We start from the raw sequence: 22,879 nt of genomic DNA on the forward strand, positions 1-22,879 counted from the left end.
AAAGCAGGTGACATCATGGATTGGAGTGCTGTCCTCTGTGACAGCTTATTGGAAATATAAGTTCTGGGCATGGATGTGGTACTTATTTCATCCATTTTAAGGTTTTGGAAAGCATTCATATACATCCTTTTATATATATGTATAGATGAAATATTATTTTGCTTTTTAAAACATACTCAACCTTCATAAACAGAAACTGGGGAGACAGTGAAGAACATTGCCTGTATTTTTTTCAAGTCCACTTTAAACTAATCTCAGAAATCCTTAGGCTCTCTTCAGTGTCACAAAACAGCTATAAACTAGCTTAACCAGTCTTTTGAGAATGTTCTTACACAAGGGAATTGTCAAATAGGCGGCAGAGAGCTGACACAGCAACTCTTACAAAAAATGCCTTCCTAAGCTTTCAATGCCTAAGATGTTCTCAGGTCATCTTCCCAGGAGCAGATTTTCAGCTTCTAGGTGTGCTGACAATAAAATAAACTTAAGCAACATTTTATTTGCTCCAAATGACTGGAGATAAAAAAAAAATCCCTGTGAGTAGTGAAGCAAAACTGTGATTTTGAGGCACCCCAAGTCCATACAGGAATAAACTAACAAATACAAGAAACAAAAACCATAAAATTGTTTTAAAATAATATTATTTCTGAATTTATTTTCACATATGAAGAGCCAAATCATAGATCATAGAGTGGTTTGTGTGGGAAGGGGCATTAAAGATCATCTAGTTACCACCCCTTTGCCATGGACAGGGACATCTTCTAATAGACCAAATTTCTCAGAATCTAATCCACCCTGGCCTTGAACACTTCCAAGGATGGAGCATCAACATCTTCCCTGGGCAGCCTGTGCCAGGGCCTCACCACCCTCACAGTAAAGACTTTCTTCCCAGTATCTAATCTAAACCTACCCTCTTTCATCCTAAAGCATTTCACCCTTAAAAAAGTCCCTCTCCAGCCCTCTTTAGGTACTGAAAAGTTGTTCTAAAGCCTTCCCAAAGCCTCCTCTTCTCAAGGCTGAGCAGCCTCAACTTTCTCAGCCTGTCTTCATCAGACAGGTGCTGCAGGCCTCTGATCATCTTTGTAGCCTTCTGTGCACTTATTCCAACATGTCCATGCCTTTCCTGGGCTGGGAGTCCCAGAGCTGGATGCAGCAACACTCCAGGTGGGGTCTCAGGAGAGCAGAGCAGAGGGGCAGAATCACTTCCCTTGCCCTGATGGCCACACTGCTTTAGATGCAGCCCAGGACACATTTGGCTTTCTGGACTGTGAATGCACATCGCTAAGCCATATTGATCCTTCTGTCTACAAACACCCTCAAGTCTTTCTTCCCAGGGCTGATTTCAATCCATTTTCTACCCAGCCTATATTTGTGCTTGGGATTGCCCTGACTCAGGTGCAGGACCTCACACTTCGCCTTATTGAACTTCACAAGGCCCAACTCTCAAGCCTGTCAAGGTCCTTCTGGATGGCATCAGTTCAGTGGGTCAATTCCACCACACAGATTGGTGTAATTGGCAAACCTGCTAAGGGTGCACTCAATCCCACTGCCCATGTTGCTAACAAAGAGGATAAAAAGTGCTGGTCCCAATCCTGTCCTCTGAGAAATGCCATCATCACTGTTCTCCACTTGCACATTGAACCATTGATCATAGCTCTTTGCCAGTTCTTTGCCAGAGCTCTTTCTCTCATTCAGCCTTATCCACCAAGTGGTCTGTGATCCATCATCATCTCTCCAATTTAGAGACAAGGATATTGTATGGGACAGCGTAAAATATTATTTACCAGTCTAGGTTGATGATACTTGTTGATCGCTCATCCACCGCTGCTATTATTTCACTAGAGAAGGCCTCCAAATTTGCCGGGCACAATTTGCCTTTAGTGAAGGGAGATGTGTAAAAAATCTGCCTATGCTGGTTGTTGCCAATCACCTCTTTATTTACCATATGCCTTGCAGAGTTTCCAGGAGAATATGTTCCATGATCTTGACCAGTGCCATGACTGGCCTGTGTGTAGTTTTGTGTGTCTTCCTTATTTTCTTTTTCAAAAATTGGGGTTAATTTTTCCCTTTTTCCAGTCAGTGGGGAGTTAAATGGAATGTCAAATATGATGGATAGTGGCTTAGCCATTTCCACGGCCAGTTCCCTCAAGACCTGTGTATGGGTCTTGTCAGGACTTGTGTACCTTCAGACTCCTTAAATGGTCTCAGACCTGGTTTTCTCAACAGAGAATGGACAGTAGCACATGTCACTTGTAGAGAGTTGGAGGTAGACACTCTGATTTTGAAGGTGTCATTTCAGCTGTATGACCAAAATACCAGCTATTTGTGTCCACCTTAAAACTTTTGTTGTTCTTGTCACTGCTATGAGAACGACCCTTAACCTGTCCCATGTCTAATTTGTCAGAGAAAGTGGCTCTTTCCTTGAATTGTTCTAAAAGAAAAGCTAATCAACTTACAAGAACGTTAACAAATATAAGAACAAAATATAATCATGTATTTTTTTTTCTCCTGTGGATAGTAGTAGAGGAAAATATAACAATCTGTCCAGGAAAGATCTTCTTGATAAATGAAATTACTGCCACTGATTCCTGTTTTAAGCACATAGTGATTTACTGATTTTATTTTTGGAAGCTGCATTTTCTCGTAAATCTGTACAAATCTGCCCAATATCCTGTTTTCTTCAGGTCACACAATATCAACCATTTTGGTACAAGAAAAAAAAAAAACAAAATAAAAAATAGCATATGTGTCATAGGAATTTAACAGTGTGTTTGAGCATGTAAAGATCAGAATGTTCTGGCAAAGCTCCAACTATTTCTGCAGAATGCAGTGGAAGTAATTAATGAAAACAATCTCAGCATGAAGAACAAGACTCCACCTCATTCTTTAAAGCTTCTGATTAATTATTCCCTATTCCTTTTCCATTATTCTAATTTGGTTTTCCAAGGACTTGGGTGGTAAATTCTTACTACTACTGATTGTTGAAACTATTATGATATGCTTACCTCAGGTACCAAAACATCTGGGTGAACTACAAGATGGCTCCTCCTTACTAATGCTTAATTAATTTATTAATGCTTAATTAATACTTAATTATAATATTTTGCTGGTTGTTCAGAAAATCGCTTAATTAGGAGACAGATCGAATAATTTTTTAGCACATATTGCTGGTCAAGCAAGTATGTGACTCAGGCTTTTTTAGCTGCTCTCCTCCCATTGCTGGAACTGCCTTTTCAGAAGATACAAGGAAAGCAATGCCTAGAAAGTGATTCTTCACCTCAGTATAGAGGCTTTGAACTTAAGCTTCAAAGTCTGTGCTTCCTCTATGAAGTAATAATAGTCTTCATTTTTTATCGTGCTACTTACCAGCTGCTCTGAAGCGTGGTACAACAGAAGACAGTATTATTAAGTCCCAGCAGAAAGATAAGGCATTTGAAATATTAAAAAAAAAAAAAAAAAAAAAAAAAGGAAAGAAATGACAGACCAAATAGCACCTACTAAGCCTCCCAAGAAGCTTTTTTAGGTTGTGATACTTAGCTCCTCTGCTCAACCACATTAATTCCTTTGTAAACTCACTGCTCGTTGCTGAGATGCAATCCCCATTCTGTTGAAAAACATGAATGAGGACAAAGTACGTGGGTATAAGAAAAGTCAGTCTCTGGATTTGGGTTATTGCTGCAGAAATGACTGTGTACCAGTCATACCAGGGTGGATAACTTCATGTAAAATACTAGGAGAGACAACACAATTTTTTCATTTTATTATTTGATTGTAGCAGTACACCTTTAAATCTAATTTCTAAAGAACATTTTGAATAGCTGCAGTTTCATAGACTACCTATATACTGCCTATTAAGGGCTTTCTTCATTGAGAATTTTTATTTATGGTAACTAGAACTGAATTATTAATATGTATATTAATATTTTTGTTTGTTTTCCATCAAATCAAAACTCTAAATCTTAAAAAGAGTCTGAAATACAGCCAGTTGATGAAAATCTAAATCCACTCCTTGGAAATTTCACAAATGGCCAACTATTTCAAAAAGATAAAATTACTGTTTGCTTTGTGTGGCAGTGACTGTTGGCTCCCATCAATTGTGGCCCAGCTTTCTAGAACCACTGAAAGTGTATTTTAAAAGCAAGAATGTAGAGAAGTGATTTTCACCCAACACTTTGAACTTAAACCCTGTGATGTGTTATCGCATTACAAATGGTAATTTTACAATCATTCAGGTTTCAGATTCAGAAACTCTGACTGCAGGAGAACATGTGAAAACCCGAAAATAAAGAGACAAGTCAATTTCAAATGGGAGTGCTAAAGGGTGCAATGTGTTAGGGCACAGGACATGACCTGCAAAAGACACAGGGTGAAAGAATGCAAGCTCTGCAGTGATTTCTAAAGTCATTATAAAAAAGGGGGGAAATACAGCCCTCTTATTTTTGTATTTTTTTTTCATTCAATTTATTTACTGTTTTCCTGCAATATGTTATGAAAGTAACGAAACTGGAAAAATGTGTTTGCCACAGGTTTTGTACCTTTCATTCCATGCTTCTTTCAATGAATAGCCATAGTGCTATACTTATGAAATGTGTACCTCCAGTCCTAATCAGATGGATCTATACTTAAATTAAATTAGTAATGGAAAACCACAAACTGATATGCATGAGAATAAAAAAAATGAAATATCTTTTCATCCTTGCTGAGCTTAAACCAAATGCACTAAACTAGGAAAAGACCTAAGGGTCACTGCAGAGAACAGAGACTTAACAGAGGACAAGGCACTGAAAAAGGGACAGAGTGCAGCACTGTGGATTTATTTTTATTAGTGGCACAATACCATGTGCATTCTAAAGCATTAAATCACAGTTTTTCTAGTACTTGTATCTGTAATCATTCTCTGACAAAAGTGGAAGCTAAACATCAATATCCAGGGCACTTATGGAAAAAAAGGAATTTACACTCAATGTATATTTCTATATTTGAAAGGTCATTTAATACAACACCCTGATTTAATCTGAATAAAGACAGCTGAACAGTTTCTTTGTTCACAGTCGTATTTTAGACCAGGTCAAATGAGTTTCCAAAACACTTTAAACTAAATAGGAGCAAATCACTTCTCTTCCTGTATAAGACTGGTCACACAATGAGGATGGAAATAGCTTACTCAGTAATAACTAATCCAAGAACCACTTTATATATATATATATATATGGAATGAACCTTGATCTGGTAGCTTTTTTTCCTACAATGTGTTCCTGCAAGAGACACTAATCTTGGCAACTTTCAGTCTATGGGAAGAACTACTGTCATTCCCGTAAGTACTTTTAAATTATTCCCAGTTAACCATAAACTAAACTATAAATACACAATTAAGGATTAACAACACCCTTTATCAGACATGACAAACAAGCTTTCTATGCTGTTGTGAGAAGTACTCAACATTACTGTCTATTTGGAACAAAAAAAATTCTACATATTTTAAGCAGAAATATTTGTGATACAAAACTAATGATTCTTATTAAGAATTATTAATTCTTAAGAACTGTGTGACACCAGTGCTAGAACTGAGAAGGTTTTGAATGATTTTAGATAAAATAAGATTAAAAGTGCTAGTATTCTTCCTTGGGACAAAAAAGAGCACTTCCTCTGAAACAGCCAAAATCTAAATGAGCAGTGTCTTGTCATCTGAAGTTAACTGCTGCCAGAATTTTACTGTTTTATTACTTGATCCAATTAAAAAAAAAAAAAAATGAAGTTCTGGTGATATTTTTTCCCTAATGTTAAAAAATAAAAATTAACAGTTTTATTTAGGTCCTACTGCTTTGGGAAATTACTAGATAAGTAACCAGATCTGGTTAGAGAAAAATTGCTTGGGGAATAAGGTACTAAATGTATTGCTGTTACATCCTATCTCTAGTAGACTTGCATGACCTTCTGCATAATCTCTCTGGCTGGAATGCACATGAACTTCAGGGAACAGGATGAAGCTTCAAAAATGAGATATCCACATCTAAGCACTTAGAAAATCTGTTTCAGACTGCTGATGAACTTAAAATTAGGCTACCATTTTAAGACTTGGACAATCCATGCAGAATTCCTAGGATGCTGAAATAAAATCTATAGATAGATGCTGTCCATGGCCAGTTTTCTTCCCTTCCTAATATGTTCCTGGAGTGCCATGCCAGTAGAGCCCTGACTGCAAAAACCATTGTGTTGGAAAAGAAAATTTCAGGATGCTGGTCTTACAAGGACTGGGGATGATAAAAACACTGCTGCTATTTCTTGAATGAATCCCTTGGTAACAAACAGCTCTGCCTACAGAATAAGGATCTGCAGTTTTCCCTCTGTCTACCTTGTTGTGAACTTGGTCAGATACAAGCATGCATTTCCATATTGCTGCGGTCATGAAAGAAGAGCTTGTTCAGAGGTCATTCTCTGAGAAGAATTTGCACAGTGCATTTCCTAAAGGAGAAAATAAAAAGCACTCTTACACATTGTCAGTATTGCTTGAAAAACACAGAATGGATTTTAAATAGTAATTACCACTGAACCAGGGTTTATGTTTGGCTGAGAAACTTTTAGGAATGACTGCTGTCTGAAACATAATTTTTGCAGAAGTTTGTAAAATTGTTTATAGCAATAATAACCATAAATTTAGAAGGAGTAGAGGAGGTTATACTTCATGCTAGTTCTGGTCTTTTCCAGATAGCATAATCTGTAGGAAATAGACATCAGAAGTCCTATAAAATATGTAATGGAGTCACACACTGGTTTGCTCAGTGTACCTGGTCAAGGATGCTATTATGCCTAAAGAACATGAAGCAGCTATCCATGAATGCCTCCAAATGCAGAAAGTGCAATAATGGCCACATTAAAGGTAATGAAGTTTTTGTCTCTGCCTTCAGCAGAGCAGAGACAAATTCTCTCTTTAGATCTCTTTAGTTTTTAATGAAAACTGCAGTACCTCTGTCTGAATATTTTTTCTCTCTTCTCACTGTTTTCTATATGAACCTCCTACAATTCAACCTTTTTGTAAGGCATGTACTGTATGTACCCCAGGAATTTATTAAGAAAACCAATTCATCATTTAAAAAATAAAGAAGCATTCTTATTTTTTTTTCATGATGAATCAGTGAGCTTTCTGGGTTTTCACTAACCACTATTCTACTGTATTTCCAGATAACATTGTTTCCTCTTAATATTTATGACCAAATACACGTATCAGGTTAAACCTGTAATAGAAAACTAAAATAATAAAAATAATAGTAAAATAAGTACTAAAAATGAGTAAAAATAATAATGAAAATTCATATTCTAAACATGATGGCTACCTGCCATAATATTACCTGCATCATTCTGCTGTGGACTTGCTGTTTTAATCCTTCATAAAACACATTTCTTATCTACTACTTATTAATAAGGCAGAAAACTAAAGTGAAGAACCAGTGCACATAAACTGTCCAGTGATGGATTTTCCTCCTAAAGAGAATCCTGCTTTGCTATAAATTAAACAATGCAAAATTAAACAACGGCCTGTGGAAGGATTCCCTTCCCATTCAATACTGAGTACTAAACAGAAGTTCTTCTCTTAGGGCTGCAGTTTCACTGATACAGTCCTAAGAGCTCTTTAAAACTTGGCATTTATATCAAGTTTAGCTTGTTCAAAAATTTTGTTTAAAATACCAATCAGAAATATTTTGTCTTAGAATTTCCACATTTCATTTTTCAATATAAGATCTTCACTCAAATATTATGTAATGATCTGTCATACCGGCATCATTTTTACACAAATAATTTTAAAACAGTGAGGAAGCATTGATCTATCCATTTTCTTCTTATTCAAACCAGATACTGGGATATTTCTGATCCTGGATTACATGAATATGTCTGAACACCAGCAAAATTCCAGCTTGGCTTCTATCAATATCTGTTTTATTGACACAGGTAATATAACATATTCTTTTTTTGAAGTGATTATAAAACCAGTAGTATTTATTAGCTTTTTGTAGTTATTTGAACAATAAAATATTTTCCTCTGTATACTACGGTTTAAAGAACATGCTGTTATTGTGTATGTAGCATGAAGTTCAGAAGGGAAAAGATTATATGAGCGACAAAAATAAAACCTTCTCTAGGATTCCTTTCAAAAACTACATCAGTTCATAGTTTAGATTTCAGAGAGTGATTACTCTCCATCTTCTATTTACACAGCTAGAATACCTATAGGTAAAGCAAGACATTGGATTGCTTTATGCAAGGTATTTTTTAACAAATGAAACAGTGACACATCTGTCTCAAGAATCTCACAATCTTAAGCCTTGACAGCAGGCAATACAAGTTTGGTTTTAGTGGTCAAAAAACTGTACATAACCAGTAGCCCACCACATTATTTGAAAGCTATCTTCACAACAACTGCAAAAAATGCCAATGCATCATCTTTTAGACTTCCCCAAGTGCACCTCACATTTGTACGATCTAGAAATAAATTAGAAGAAATTAAAATTTTGAGAGAGGAAGCTTAATAAAACTAATCAAACTTATATTTTCAGACATCTAGAGACTTCTAGTAGATTTTCATGCAGGCCACAGCAAGTACTCTGTCATTAGGACCACAACACACATATACGTGTCTAATTCAACACCAAGGAAGAACAAGTCAAACGGAAAATACCATAAGAAACCAATGTATCCAGAAAGTATGCAACTGTCCAGTATTTTGGACTCTCTCAGTTTTGATCTAGAAGGCTTTCAAATTTTGGTGCTTTTGATTTATTGTTCTGTGATCATGTACAGAACTCTCAGACATGAACAGACACGGCTGCCAGCTTGAAGTCAATCTGTCACCACAGCAGAACCCAATGCAAGATTCCTATGAACCAAACCCAAATGTATTTTATGATAAAATTACACGCAATTCAAAACTCCTTTTTACATGAGGATGGCAAATTATAAGGATATTTCTTAACAAAAACTTATTACTCTTTTAGACAGCTTAGAATAATCCTTATAGTATCAAAGACAGCAGAGAAAATTAAAATTCTGTCTTCACTTTCTGGTTTTCAGGTATTGAATATTTTAGAAATACCCCAGTATTTTAAGTTGTCAGCAAATTCCCTTCAGGTGCATATAAATCTTAATTTCTAAGCTAAAGAAAGGAAGCAGAAGGAATTGCTGGCAAATGATCTGAATAAAGTTTTTGTCTTTTAAACAGATGAAGATGATATACTCTGAATCAAGGTATCTTTGAGAAAGCAAAACAGTGAAAGATTCCCAGGGCTAAAACTGTTCTTTGGAAAAACAAGAAAAATACCACTTGTCCTTCCAGGATATAACTAATAAGGACAAAGAACAAAAAACATCTTTAATCACTCCTACTGCATTAAAATGCTTTTGGAGAGCTGCTTTGACTTCACACAATGACAAAAAGTATAATCAATGGGTAATTCTTGAGTGTAAGCATTTAAAGGACCACATAACTCACAGTGCACCGTATCCAAGATTTTCTTCTGACTCTTCTCTCAGGGGAGTGTTGAAAGACTCACCACAATATATTGTACTAATTGTACTATTACAAATTGCCATATCTTCAACACTGACACTCTATCAGTTCCCTGCAATGTATAAAAATGAAGCTTAATATCCCAGTACTCAAGCCAAGGATCCCCAGCCTTGTCATTATTGTGAGCACAATAGCAAGACTTCTTGGTCATCCAAGCCATGGGGAGGCTTGGAGTTAATTACATCACCTTGGACAATAATTTGCTCCTTGTGGTGGTAGTTATCTCTTTCCACAGTTGGTTCTCTTTTTTGTTGCTTTGTGATGTCCCATTAATCACAGCTACTTTTAATCTGTGTCATGTGATTCATCATCCTTTATCCCCGCAGCTGTTTCCATCCTGGACTCTGATAAACTGCTAATTTAAGTGGGTGATGTCCAACCTTGAATATCACAACGGCATGCAGCACACCACAGAGAATCAGCTACTACATTCACACAGCCCAAGGTTTTTAGTAAGGCTAATTATTCTACAGACCCTGCTCATTTGTTGGGGTGGAGAGCATCTGAAATAAGTGGATAGAATTTTTAATGTGGGCTTGACATGACAGGGCATAAAAATATGCAGAGTTTTTCTAATTTGAGAGTATGCTGCTTCTTTTCTTCTCTCTTTTCCTTTCCAGTCTTCAAGTCTTTCAAGTTTCATCCTAACAGGACATGAAGCTGACTATATTTAGTGGTCTGTGGAGAGGTGAAAGGAAGAGAGAAAGATTTTGCTATTTCAAAACATTTTCCCACTCTTCACTCACCTTCTTCTATAAATGGAATACAGCAGGGGAGAGAAACATCTACATAAAAATAAAATGAGACCTAAAGCAGATATGGTATCTAACACCATAACGTGGAGAATAAAGGTATTTCAAATAATAATATCCCTTGATTTCTGTTTTAAATAGGAGGAGTTTTCTATGATTTTTCAATTTATACTTGTGTTAAAAGAAAAGTAACAACAGAGCGTTCGTTCAGTGGGTACAGATATCTCATTAATGTGTTGTGTATGTGATGAGTATATCAAATGCCAGGAAAAAGTACTATTAGGCTGTTTTTAACCTTAAGAAAGAGCCTGAGGGCAGGTGTAAGACACTGACTCATTCTTACCACATGAAAATTGTAGCTCATAATGGCTTTGCAGCAGGACTGGCTGCACCAGCCTGAAGAATGCAATAGATTTCTATGCAGGAAAAAAATTATTTTCTTCACAATCACTTCAGTCTTTTGAAGCAGACAGAGGAGCAGGCGAGAGAGAGCAGCAGAAAATGTGACACCATTGCTCTGCTGACAATATGTCATTCCTGGTAAGGTGTGATTGCCAAACTTTCTGTTGATGCAGTGTTACTAAATGGCTCCCAGGTAAATCCTCTTCTGAGTTATGCAAAAGAGCATGGCAGAGGGGTGAAGAGGAGCTGGCAGAAATGTAGAAATACCTGTTTGTATGAAATACCAGAGCCTGGTGGAGCACGTGGCGCATCTCACGGTGGCAACCCTGTCTGGCTACACCCGATTTCAGACTGGAAGAGATTCAGCTAGGAGTAAGCTGCCTGACTGGTAGCCTCATAGTCTGTGAAGCTCAAATAAATGACACTGCAGAACACATTTACACTCTGCAAGTCTAGAATAGTTCATGCCACTGTCAACCCCTTTTGCTCTACTGCTTCCACCCTACCTTACTATTTTTGCTTCTGCGAGAAAAGATCTCACTTTTCACCAAAGATGGAAATTTAAGAATTGAAAACTTGTTTGCTGGTAGAAATACTAATAACTTTTGAAGAGCAAACAGATGAAGGATACATAATCTATGCAAAAATCATATTAAAACTTTGGTCTTGTCTAAATGAAGCTATAGCTTTTAGAAGAAAAAATAAATTAAAGAATGGGCTATCACTTAAAAAGACAACCAGTTCCTTGCCATTTTATTGCCTGTAGTGAAAAATACTGATTCAAAAATATGATATTTGTACAGAGCCCATAGTCTCTGCACATAATCTGCTATGGTTTTGCCAAAAGCTGTGTCATAACTTCATGAAAGTTTTTTAATCTAGTTCTCTGTGAAGAAGGCGTGTTGTTCCACCTACTTGATCAAACCCTGAGGGCCGAGGAACAACACACTTTTCTGGGCTTGAAGTTTCCCCTTTCAGTTCTCTGATCCAACCTCAGACTGACAGATCCACAAGAGCTGTGAGTGAGACAGTTTCTGTTCCCTGCTAACCTCTTGGCTGAATCACTTCTCCTCGTAAGATGTCTTCTTAGAGCAAGGATATTTTCTCTGCTTTGTCACCATATGGTATAACAAAGAATATTTATATGTGATGTTTTACAGAACTGATCTCATGCAATGGCTCTTCAGAGCACCATCATCCACATCAACATTTTCCTCTGAGACTTGAGAGCTTCTCCAGAGACACCTGGGAGATGCAGGGAAGACTGTGACAAAGGCACTTCAGACTTCAACATAATCTCTTTCAGATGGAACAACCACACTATCTTTGCTCTACCACTCCATTTACTTTCAGAGGCTGTAGCCCTTCTTTATTTTTTTAAGATCCTGTAGCTTCCTGCTTTTGTTAGAAATGCCTATTGGAAAACAATTCAAGTTCTTTGTCATTTGTATGAGCACTTTGACATTGTGTGCAAATGCATCCTGTGTTTAAGATGTCTCTCCTGGGTTGCCTCAAATCCTGCTTGAACTCTTATGGGAACAATTTGGAAACGCTCCTTCATTTTATGACAGCGTGCCACAGTTGACAGTATTACTAAACAAATCTCTGAGACAGATATTATCAAAGTTTCCTCCTGTAACCAAGTCACTCATATACATTCACTTTTAAAAGGCTTGCACTGGCTCAGAAATTTTTATTCTAAAAATTTTTATTTCTCTTGTTCTCAGCCTCCCTGTATTTAAAGAGGATATATTCAGAAGCAAAACATTAAGTAAGGACTAGTTCTTACCCTTCTTTTTACTAGAGCTAATAAAAAATACCACCATTATATTTTTCAGTTTAGTACTTGTTTGCACAAAAGGCTGAGACCATATGTAGGATACAAAGACTACATCAATTATTTATCTGAAAATACCATTATACTATTCTCTTATTCTAGTTGCACTTATGAAGCAAGGAAACAAAACAAATAGAAGGAAGAATTTTGGTTGATATTATATAGTAGGTAAGGTCTTATTTTATGTCATATCTTCCACTAGTTAAATAAGATGCCTGACACTAATTGCAAGTGTAGAGGATTAACCACAGATGCTGAGGATCCTCCTAGGACAGACACCCCCCCTGCACCTGCAAGTCCTTGCACAACTGATCAAAAGAAACAGGTGCATTTCAAGGCACCCTCCTGCACTGTGGAAACCTGGCAATGCTCCACTTTTAACATGAAATTTTTAAATGACTTCTCACTTTTAAAAGCTGTATCATTGGCACATTATAAATGCATGTTGAAAGTCAAGGACAAATGTAATATAAATTGACAACATTCTTCACTGTGATTGATGCTTGTTACTTAGCATAATTTGTTTATTGTTTGGTGTGTGTTTCTTTTTTGACTGTCTATTCAAGCCAAACCCTTGAGACACCAACAGTAGCTGTCTAATCTCTCCAAGGACATATTTTATGCTATTAAAATCTCACAGAGAATAGCACTATGGAACCAACTAAATTAGATGAGCAGTGAAGTTCCCAGGAGCGATGAAGGCTATACAGAAACCTGGATAATCAGGAACTGCCCAATTAACATATATTTCCTTTAAAAATAGTATATATGTTAAAAAATAATATCTACTGCCAACAAAATCACACTGAAATTTTAGTTAATATATTAATATTTCTGAAAAGATGTCAAAGGAAAATGCCGACTTGTAAAACAAATCAATTTATGCATTTAGGTTTTGATTCCTGGCACTGTTATCTATAACCCAGACTAACAGGAGAGCACATTTTTAATTGAAAGGAATGTCACAGTCCTGCTCCGTTACCATTAAAGTGAGGGGAACAACCCCTTGTGTTCAATCACAAGCCTTCAGTGTTCTGCATAGTCAGACCGAGAGTGCTTAGCACTTTGCAGGAGTGAGTACTTCATTATTGTTTGTCTTTTCTCTTCAAACACTGACACAAAGGAAAGCCAATAGATGATTATAAGGTCAATATATTTTTTTTAAGCCTACAGTTTAGATTACTACACATAGCAGTCATACTATTTTGAAGAAGCAACAATTTGGTTACATAAGATTCACTTTTAGTATTGGACGCTTTGTTCTGTCATAGGCTAAGATATTTTACACTTCACAGCTGTCTCAGAATCAATCAGAAAGCAGTTTGTGTTTCCATCCTCTGAGAATCTTAATATTTTATATTAACAGACACATCAATATATACTTTATAATTTTCATATGCTGTTCATCTATTAATCCCACAATGCAGACATGTGGAGATAGTTGGATACTGACTTTTGAATAAAATTATTGCCAATTTTGTTTCATTTTCCACTTAGAACAGAGAAAATATATTCTGCCAAATTAGCTGAAAGTTGGCTGTATCATAAGAACTCACTATGTGCAGCTACTGTAAATGTGGAATATATGAACTTAGATGCAGATGACATTATACTGTGGTTTCTTTGTCTTGAGATAATCATATACACAACTTGTAACAGCTTGTTACTTATTTTTCTTTACATCCAATGATAATAGATATGGCTGAATTATGCATATTTTACATGCTGTCTACATTATTGCTTAAAATACAAAAACTGATGAATTCACTTAATGTTCCAGGTAATGTCTAATTGCTATTATTTTATAAATTCCATCAATCAAAGAAGAGCCTTGTGACATTGGCAGATATTTTTTTGTAAGGAATGATAGGGAGTTATGAAAAAGAAATTGACAAATTAAGCTGCTTCTGCTGCTCTCCTTCTTTTGGACCACCTAAATATTTATTAGTTGGCTCCACAATGGATGCACATGTTGTTATGCAAATATAGAAACTGATCCTCAGAGGTGGTGAATACCTTAAGAGTTAGGACATGGGAAATTAATTATTCACATCTTGAAAGGAACAAAAGATGCTTTCTCAAGTACAGTAAAAAGTGTTAAACAATGAAGATGTCTGCAAAATTCTAAACAGAGGCAGAACTAATGATGGGTATTCCAAGGCTCAAGTCCTGCCCAAATGTTTAGAGGAGTGAGTTCAAGCCAAGTGCCTTCACTTCACACCAATGCTGCTTGATCTTTGTCAGTAACTAGTGTGAAGTGTGAGGCGAGCCTTGTAACTGCAAATAGAGCACTTAAGGAAAACATGCTGTGGATATTTATTATTTCAGGATGATGACAGTTGTTGTACAGTTGTATTTAAACTAAAGGGGAACTGAGGTCCATGAAGTCTCCTAGTGGTCCTGATCCTGTAAGAGTCCAGATAAGAAACACAGGTGGATTTGTCCATATTTAATTTCTGTCCTGTATAAATGTCTTCTCAGGCAACTAAGAAGAATATTTATATGTATCCAGGCTTCTCATGCAGATAGGCTGGGATTCCACTATTAGGGACTAGTGACACAAAGCTATTAATAATGCTGCAGGTGCTGAGCTAATTTTAACCATGCTTCAGAAATGTCAGCATAAGAGGAAAAACATGGTTCAGGTGGCTCTTTTTGCCTATGTGGGTCAGAGAGGGGGGAAAGAAAGAAAAGGAAAGAAAGAAGAAAAAAGAAAGAAAGAAAGAAAGAAAGAAAGAAAGAAAGGGAAAGATTCTGATGGCTCTCCTGGAACGAACAGAATGAAAGTATTGAATCAAAGACTCTTAGTCCTTTCCTGACGACAGCTGAAACACCATTGTTTTATAAAAGGTGACTTCAGGTGCTGTTCCCCTTGCAGCAAATTCCCTCAAGATGTGCATCCCAGTGTGCCAGGCACTGGGAGAGCTATTTTTGGATCCATATATAAAAGTTCTCCTCTAAAAGCTAAAGTCCTATCTGGTCACTCTGCCTCTAGAGAACACCTATTTTTCACTGCTATTTTCTCATCCCGGCATGACTGGACTTTTGTGAAAAGAAACAGATTCAGTTGGCAAGGCTATATTAAAAAGAAGGAAGAAGGCCTTTCTATTGCCCAGGCAACTGTCAACTGCATTGCAAGGGTTTTTAATTTCATGCTTTTACACTCACTCTTACAGTACAATCTTCAGAGGTGTTTCATAACAATTCTTTTCAGTCATTACATTCAGTGGAAGTTACAAAGGGCAGAATTACTCATAAGTTTGTCCTTTTTTTTTCAGAGGTGTCTCACCCACTTCAGTACTCAAGAAATAATAATATAGGAGTAATACAGTGTGAAAGTCAAATCTTACACCTGGTCATCCATTACTGATTTTTATATACTTATGCTCATAACAGTGTCTGATTTAAGACATTTTTTGGCACTGGAATATTTTTATATCTTTTATTCAATTTGAGAAGAAAAAACTTACCACCACAATTTTTTTTTCTAGCAGTGAATTGCTTATCTTCTCCTGCGTAATCACAGAATGACACAGTGATGTTAAAATAGAGACCCACATGTTACAATATTATTACTACAGCTGTATTAAAAAATAATAATAATATTCACATATAAATCCAGAGATCACTATCTCAGCAGTTGAAGCAAGATATTGAAGGGTGATTCAGGATTGCATGAAGCTTGGTCTCAGCCCAAGATTTTTGGTGCTCTTTAGCAGCTGTCACTAAAGACTAGAAAGCACCTATGAGGACCATCCTGGAACTACCCTTACAGCAGGCTGTGCCAACTGCAATAGCCTTTCTCAAGTATTTAATTTCTCTCTGGCCAAATTATACTGTTACCCTTTAAGTCCCTGCACTCATTTTAGCCCTTCTGTAGAGAGAAATTGTGATGCCAGAAACACAAAACATCCAAAAGGTCTTTGTTAGATAAACTATGTGAAAATACATATTCTGCAAAGTCCTAATAATATCTTTGAAAGAGCATTACAGTACAGCCCATCATTTTGATAGTCCAACAAGTCCCTAATTGTTGACACCACAGAGTTCCAGAAGCTCTGAAGGGAAATTACCAGAACATAGTTGCTTCTGCTGGAATCAGACATAGCATTTAGAATATTTTCATTGTCCCTTTCCAGCTCATTAGTCTTTCTGCATAAAAAAAAATACTGATATCCAGCCAGGATGAACTCATGAATCATTTAATTTGTTTCAAGTCTGTTCAAATAAAAATTGGGAGAAAAACTGGATGGAGACTCTCAAATATTTATTTCTAAATTACTATCTTGGACATAAATATAATGATGATTTTTCTTTAATTTAGTGGTAATTATATTCTACCTTAATAAAATGGTCATACAAACTGAGGTAGAAACTAAGAGACAATACTTCCAATTTGTTGATCAATTTCTCCAGAAATGTATGAAAGAGGGAAAAGTGGCAAATGTCATTTTACATTAGCAAGTAGTAATTACTCACACTGGATCAGTTTAACACAGAAAATCCGAATAGTGAGAGCACTGTCAATGCTGGGCTTGTGACAGAGGAAGCAGTGATGGCAATGGAATTGTTGATACTACTTTTTGTACTGCATATTTGTTGCTCTGAAACATCATCAGCCAATTTTACACAGCCCGGTGTAATTTATCTCACTGTAGTGCTCCAAGGATTTGTCCTGGGCAATAGGAGGGAAAACGCAACTGAACAATACTCTCTGTTCAGGTGATTACAGCCAGGAGCAGGTGTGTAATCTTCAAAGACATGCTCCTGGCTATGACAAAAATTATTCACTCTGACTTGTGGCTGAAAAACTCTCGATAAAGAACCAAACTGGCAAGTAAAGATGATGTAAAAGTCAGAAGGCTGAAAAAATTGTTCAGTCTTTAACTGGGGAATCACTGTTAAAATCTGGAGTGAAATGGTGTGGAAGCTTGCTTTTACAGGTGCAATTCAAGAAACTTTAGGATTTGAGGTATCTAAATCATATCATTTCTACTAAATACAGAAGTAAAATAGCTGTGGAAATGAAAGTGTTGCCTCCTGGGCAGTACGTGCATGTTCACCAGCTGAGCTTTAAAGGAAGAAAATATTGTCCAAAACTTGCAGTGATAAGTGGTTAAACCCTTGTGATGGGTGCTAGCCCAGATTTCTTGTAGTAGATGATGTCCATTCAGTAAATTAAGGCTCAGCAGTAATGTCCTTTCTCAACCCTGCTCACAAGGCTTCACAGCAAAGCACTTCTAACTGATGTCTTTTGAAAAGCTAGTAAGTTCCTTTACTGCCTTTTGGTTTGGTTTTCTGGTTTTTGTTGGTTTCATTTTCTGCACAGCCTAGTCCCATTAATGTGCTCTGAGAAAATCTGCAGCCAAGGTGTCAAGGTCTGGAAGTAGGACAGACAGATAAGGGTGGACCTAAGTCAATGGGTTGTGACAATGCTTTTAGGGAAACTAAACACTGTGTCCCCATGCAGGGAACACAGTGTTTAGTGAGTGAATCTTTTAGTACCTGAGAGGTTGAGAGCCAAATGTTTTCAGGAGTTAATATAAAAGGATCAATATAAAAGATTTCAGGATTAATATAAAAGAGAATTTCAGAACTGTAATTTTAGGTCAAAAGCCTAGCATATAACTTTTTTTGATCAGAGCACTTTTACTGTTTTCCAAAGAACTTGTGGTTACTCTAACCTCACACTTGTCTCCTTTAAATGATACAGAGTGGTGTCTGGAATGGACCAAGGTGACATTCAGGTGACACCAGTCCTGTCAGGTGAGATGGAAAAATTTCTCCCTTACTTCGTATACATTGCTGCAGAAACATTACCTATCTGCAGAGAGGAACTGTCTGAAATCCAGCCAGGGCAGGGTCCTGCACCAAGGGAAGAATAACCCCAGGCACCAGTCCAGGCTGGGAGCTGACCTGCTGGGCAGCAGCTCTGCAAAGAAGGACCTGGAGTTCCTGGTGGACAGCAAGCTGTCCCTGAGCCAGCAGTGCCCTTGTGGCCAAGAGGGCCAATGGTACCCTGGGGTGCATTATGGAGAACATTGCCAGCATGCTGAGGGATGGGATCCTGCCCTTCTACTCAGCCCTATTGAGGCCACATCTGCAGAGCTGTGTCCAGTTCTGGGCTCCTCAGTGCAGGAGAGACATGGAGCTCGTGGAGCAGGTCCAGGGGAAGGAAGCAAAGATGATGAAGGGACTGGAGCATCTCTCTTGTGATAAAAAGCTGTGGGAGCTGGACCTGTTGAACCTTGAGATGAGAAAACTGAGAGGGGAGCTCATCAGTGTCTGTCAGCATCTGAAGGGAGGGTGGCAAGAGGATGGAGCCAGGCTCTGCTCACTGCTGCCAAGCAATAGGACACGAGGCAATGGGCAGAAACTGATACCCAGGCAGTTACAGCTGAACATGAGGAAAAACGTCTTTACTGTGCATGTGACTGCATGGAACAGGTAGCCCAGAGAAGTTGTGGAGTCTCCCTCACTGCAGTTACTCAAGAAGTGTCTGGATGCAATCCTGTGCCATGTGCTCTGGGATGGCCCTGCTTGAGCAGAGAGGCTGGACCAGGTGACCCACTGTGGCCCCTCCTAACACACCAATACTGTGATTCTGTAATTCTTTGATTCTGTGATAGTGTGTGCTTATTTTGCAACATTACCACCAATCTGTCAAGTCTCAAGGAAAAAAAAAGGAAAAGAAAAAATGGGAATCAGTAATCCCCTTTTCTGTAAATAGTGCCAGGATTAGATTCATTTGAAAGCTGAAGAAAACACTCCAATATTTACAAACCAAATATGTTTACATTGCATGTTAGGAAACATGACCAGATTCCACTTTGCAGATCCTGTATTAAAAAAGATTTTGTTTGGAGTGCATTTTTTTTTTTTAGGAGACTTTTATTCCACTTTTTTAGCAAGAAAAGGCAGAGAAGTTAGACAGAAGTGACTGGAAAATACAATGAATGAGATTTAATTTTATGGGGATTTAGGTGTCTAATTCCCATTGGTTTCTTTGAAAACTATCTATTTAATAAATGCATTCAATAAGTTAAGACCTTTGCATTAATATATTTTCAGACTATGAATCATTAGATCATCTAGTCTGCCTACTGGTATTTTACCAGCTATAAAACTTCATCTAGTAACTCCTCCAGTAAGCCAAACAGTTTGTGCTTTGTGAATAAATCTTGTGGGAGGGAGAGGAAGAAGGAAATTCTTCCTGGAGCTGAAGACATCCACAGACAGAAGACCTACAACCTCCTTGATAGGTATTTCTACTTATTACTGATTCCCATTGCTTGATTTCTCAACTGAATTTCTGCATCATTTCTTTTTAGTCCTTTTATTATAATTTTTTAACAACTTCGGAAATATTATGTGCTACCTACTTTTAAATTACCTGTTGTTGGGTGATTTCTTGAATGAAACTGTTGATATGCTAAAAAAATATTTATTCAAGGAGATGTCAACCTACAGTTTTTTCACAATATTCAGAAAATCTAATACTCCTTTACATATTTGCACAAATGTGCTTATCCTCTCTGAATAAGCAACTTCTGAACATGCAAGAGACAGTGATAATGCCTGTGCAAACATTTTTGGGATGGCTCTTGCTATTCACAGATGTAGCCAAAGCACTTTATGAACATTCTTGCCAATAAAATTTTCTTAGATGAGTTTTAAAAAATTATGAAAAAAAGAACAGAGAAGCACTGTGGACACTCTCAAAGTGGTATGTGGTATTTGTGTGCATATTTTTCACAGACTGTTTAACTAGTCTACTCTTTGCTTAGTTTTTCCTGACATTGGCCCAGTTGTACATTTGCCATGACCATGACAAAATGTGCAGACACACTGGCCAAAGAGCTAATTTGGACTTGGAATACTACTACCACTGCCATGCTCTGAAATCAGATGTAAATGGGACGGTTCTGTCATTTTCTATCAGGATCATCCTCTTCTACATCAAAAAAATTCCTCTGCCAAGCAGAGGCTGCAGGATATTCCCCATGTCTGCCGACTTAGGGGCAAAATGATTTTGTTGACTCTTTCTCCCTTGTAGCAGTATCTTGATACCTTCTTTCTTTTTCATGTACAGGACACGTTACTAGAGCTACCATGCTGAAAAACAAGAAGCAGGGTGAGCAAATTGCAAAACCACATTGTGAGTATCTCGGAATTTCAAAATAGCATGATTCCAGTTTCATGAGTAAAAACATTTGTTAGAAACAAAATTTAATCATGTGAGAGTGTAGTATGTACTTCTGCAGAAATTCCATGCCAAACTGCAAGGTAAGTGCAAGTTAGAGGATGTGCTGTGTATATATTTTCCTCTATTAAGTTACATTTTTTTACATCCTTTCTTCCATCAACTAAAGAACTATCCAATTTTGAAGTGCTATGGAAAATATTATGCACTATGAAACAATTTCAGCCACAGGCTTCTCTAATTACTTTCTCCACTGCTCTTTTTAAGTTTCTTCTTGCTCTCTCCCATCCTTATCTGCCACATGTCACTCTTTTAGTGCTGGAAAAGCAGGCCAAACTTGCCAGTAGCATTATTTGAGTGACAGGCTGTGAAAATGGAAACACTTCACAAACACATAATTTTCCTCTGGAAAAACAGAATTAGACATCTCTTTATTTCTTAGGGTTCTGATGTAAACTCTGCTCCATGGAGAACAAGGCCATGGGCAATAATTCAGTCCAGCAAATCTAAAAGGATTTTATTCAGAAAAAAAATCAGAAGCAAAAGTTCCTTCCTTCCTTCCTTCCTTCCTTCCTTCCTTCCTTCCTTCCTTCCTTCCTTCCTTCCTTCCTTCCTTCCCTCCCTCCCTCCCTCCTTCCCTCCCTCAGCAATTGGCAATTTTAGATTTCTAAGTTTTATGTGTTGATGAAGTAGTTCCATGTATGGTTTTCTATTCACATATGATTTACATACAGAACTCCTGAGAATAAAAAAATATTCATTATTTTGTAACCTAAAGATTTGCCCTAAACTGCTAGATACATGCATTTGTTGATTGTAGTTTGTTAACTCAGGTAACACATTTGTTGAACTATTTCTTAGAAAAAAGATTTCAAGAAATTGTTATTTCTTAAAATAGCCTTTTTACTTTGACCGAAGTATATCAAGTACAGTAAAACTTTTGCAGATGTGACATTGATCAGATCCAGAATGAAGCTTCTTACAGAAAAAGTCAGTATGTCTGTTGCCACATTTTTGCATCACATGGAAATAGGTTAAAACTGTATCCAAAAGTCCTGCTTTGTTTAGTTCAGAGCAAGAGTTTGAGGCCAAATTTCTCACCTCAGCATTTTATGCTTAAAACTAGAAAGTACCCACAGACTTTTTTCAAATATTTTTTTTCCCCAAATTAGGCTAACATAATTTATGTACCAAATTAAAACAAATTTTTAAAATATGTGCTTTTTCATATAAAGAATAACTTTTCTCTGTGCAGTTCCAGTTAAAGAGAAAGTCATTATAGCAGCCAATTAGATGGCCTTGTAAAGGTTAGCCCTATACTCCAAGAAGAATTGACCACACCTCCTCTGCATTGCACTAAACAAAAAGCCTCTTGCTTTGCCCATGTTTTTCAATGGAATTGCTCTTTCACCTCAGTTACTAAAAGCTTTGATGCCAGATAGTCACATCCCTCACTGAAAAACAAGAATTCCTATCTCTCACAGGTGATGTTTAGGAGAATATATTGGGATTTAAACAATGTCTGTTCCTCAGAAGTCATTCTCACTATGAAAAATTTAACTGTAATTCACTGTACAGTTTTAAATTAAGAAAAAAAAAAGAGGAAAAAAAAACACAAAAAAAACCAGTCTTTCTAATCTCAGCAACTCTTTAGTGTCTGTTTCTTTTAAAACCAAAGGTACTCTTAAATCATGTGTTACAGACATCTCTCTTGACATCTCCCTCATAGACTGCATCACCACTGAATTCTAGAATTCAGTAAAATCTGCCTGGATTTAATGGGACCCTATAGCCATAATGGAAAAATATAACCACGTTTTTCTTTAACTGTGATTAAAGGTTACAGTGACTGCAGTGGCTACATTAAGCAGATTGCTTCTCCCTTTTCCATTGACTTCAATCCCTTGATAGATGTGTGCATCTGCTGATAGCTTTCATGGATCTAGTTTAACTGAACTGTCCATGTTAATATGAGAGAGAAAAATAGGTTAAAAAAAATAAGTTGTCCAAAAAAAAAAAAAAATACAGACACTGAGCTCAGGAATACAAATATAAGTTAGTCCCAAATAACTCAGAGCAGAGACCAACCTTCTCCATTCCCTAAGTGCTAAGTACTATTTCCATGAAAC

The sequence above is a fragment of the Pyrgilauda ruficollis genome, unplaced genomic scaffold (genome assembly GCF_017590135.1).
Source record: "Pyrgilauda ruficollis isolate IOZ18807 unplaced genomic scaffold, ASM1759013v1 scaffold1, whole genome shotgun sequence".
NCBI classification, from domain to species: Eukaryota; Metazoa; Chordata; class Aves; order Passeriformes; family Passeridae; genus Pyrgilauda; species Pyrgilauda ruficollis.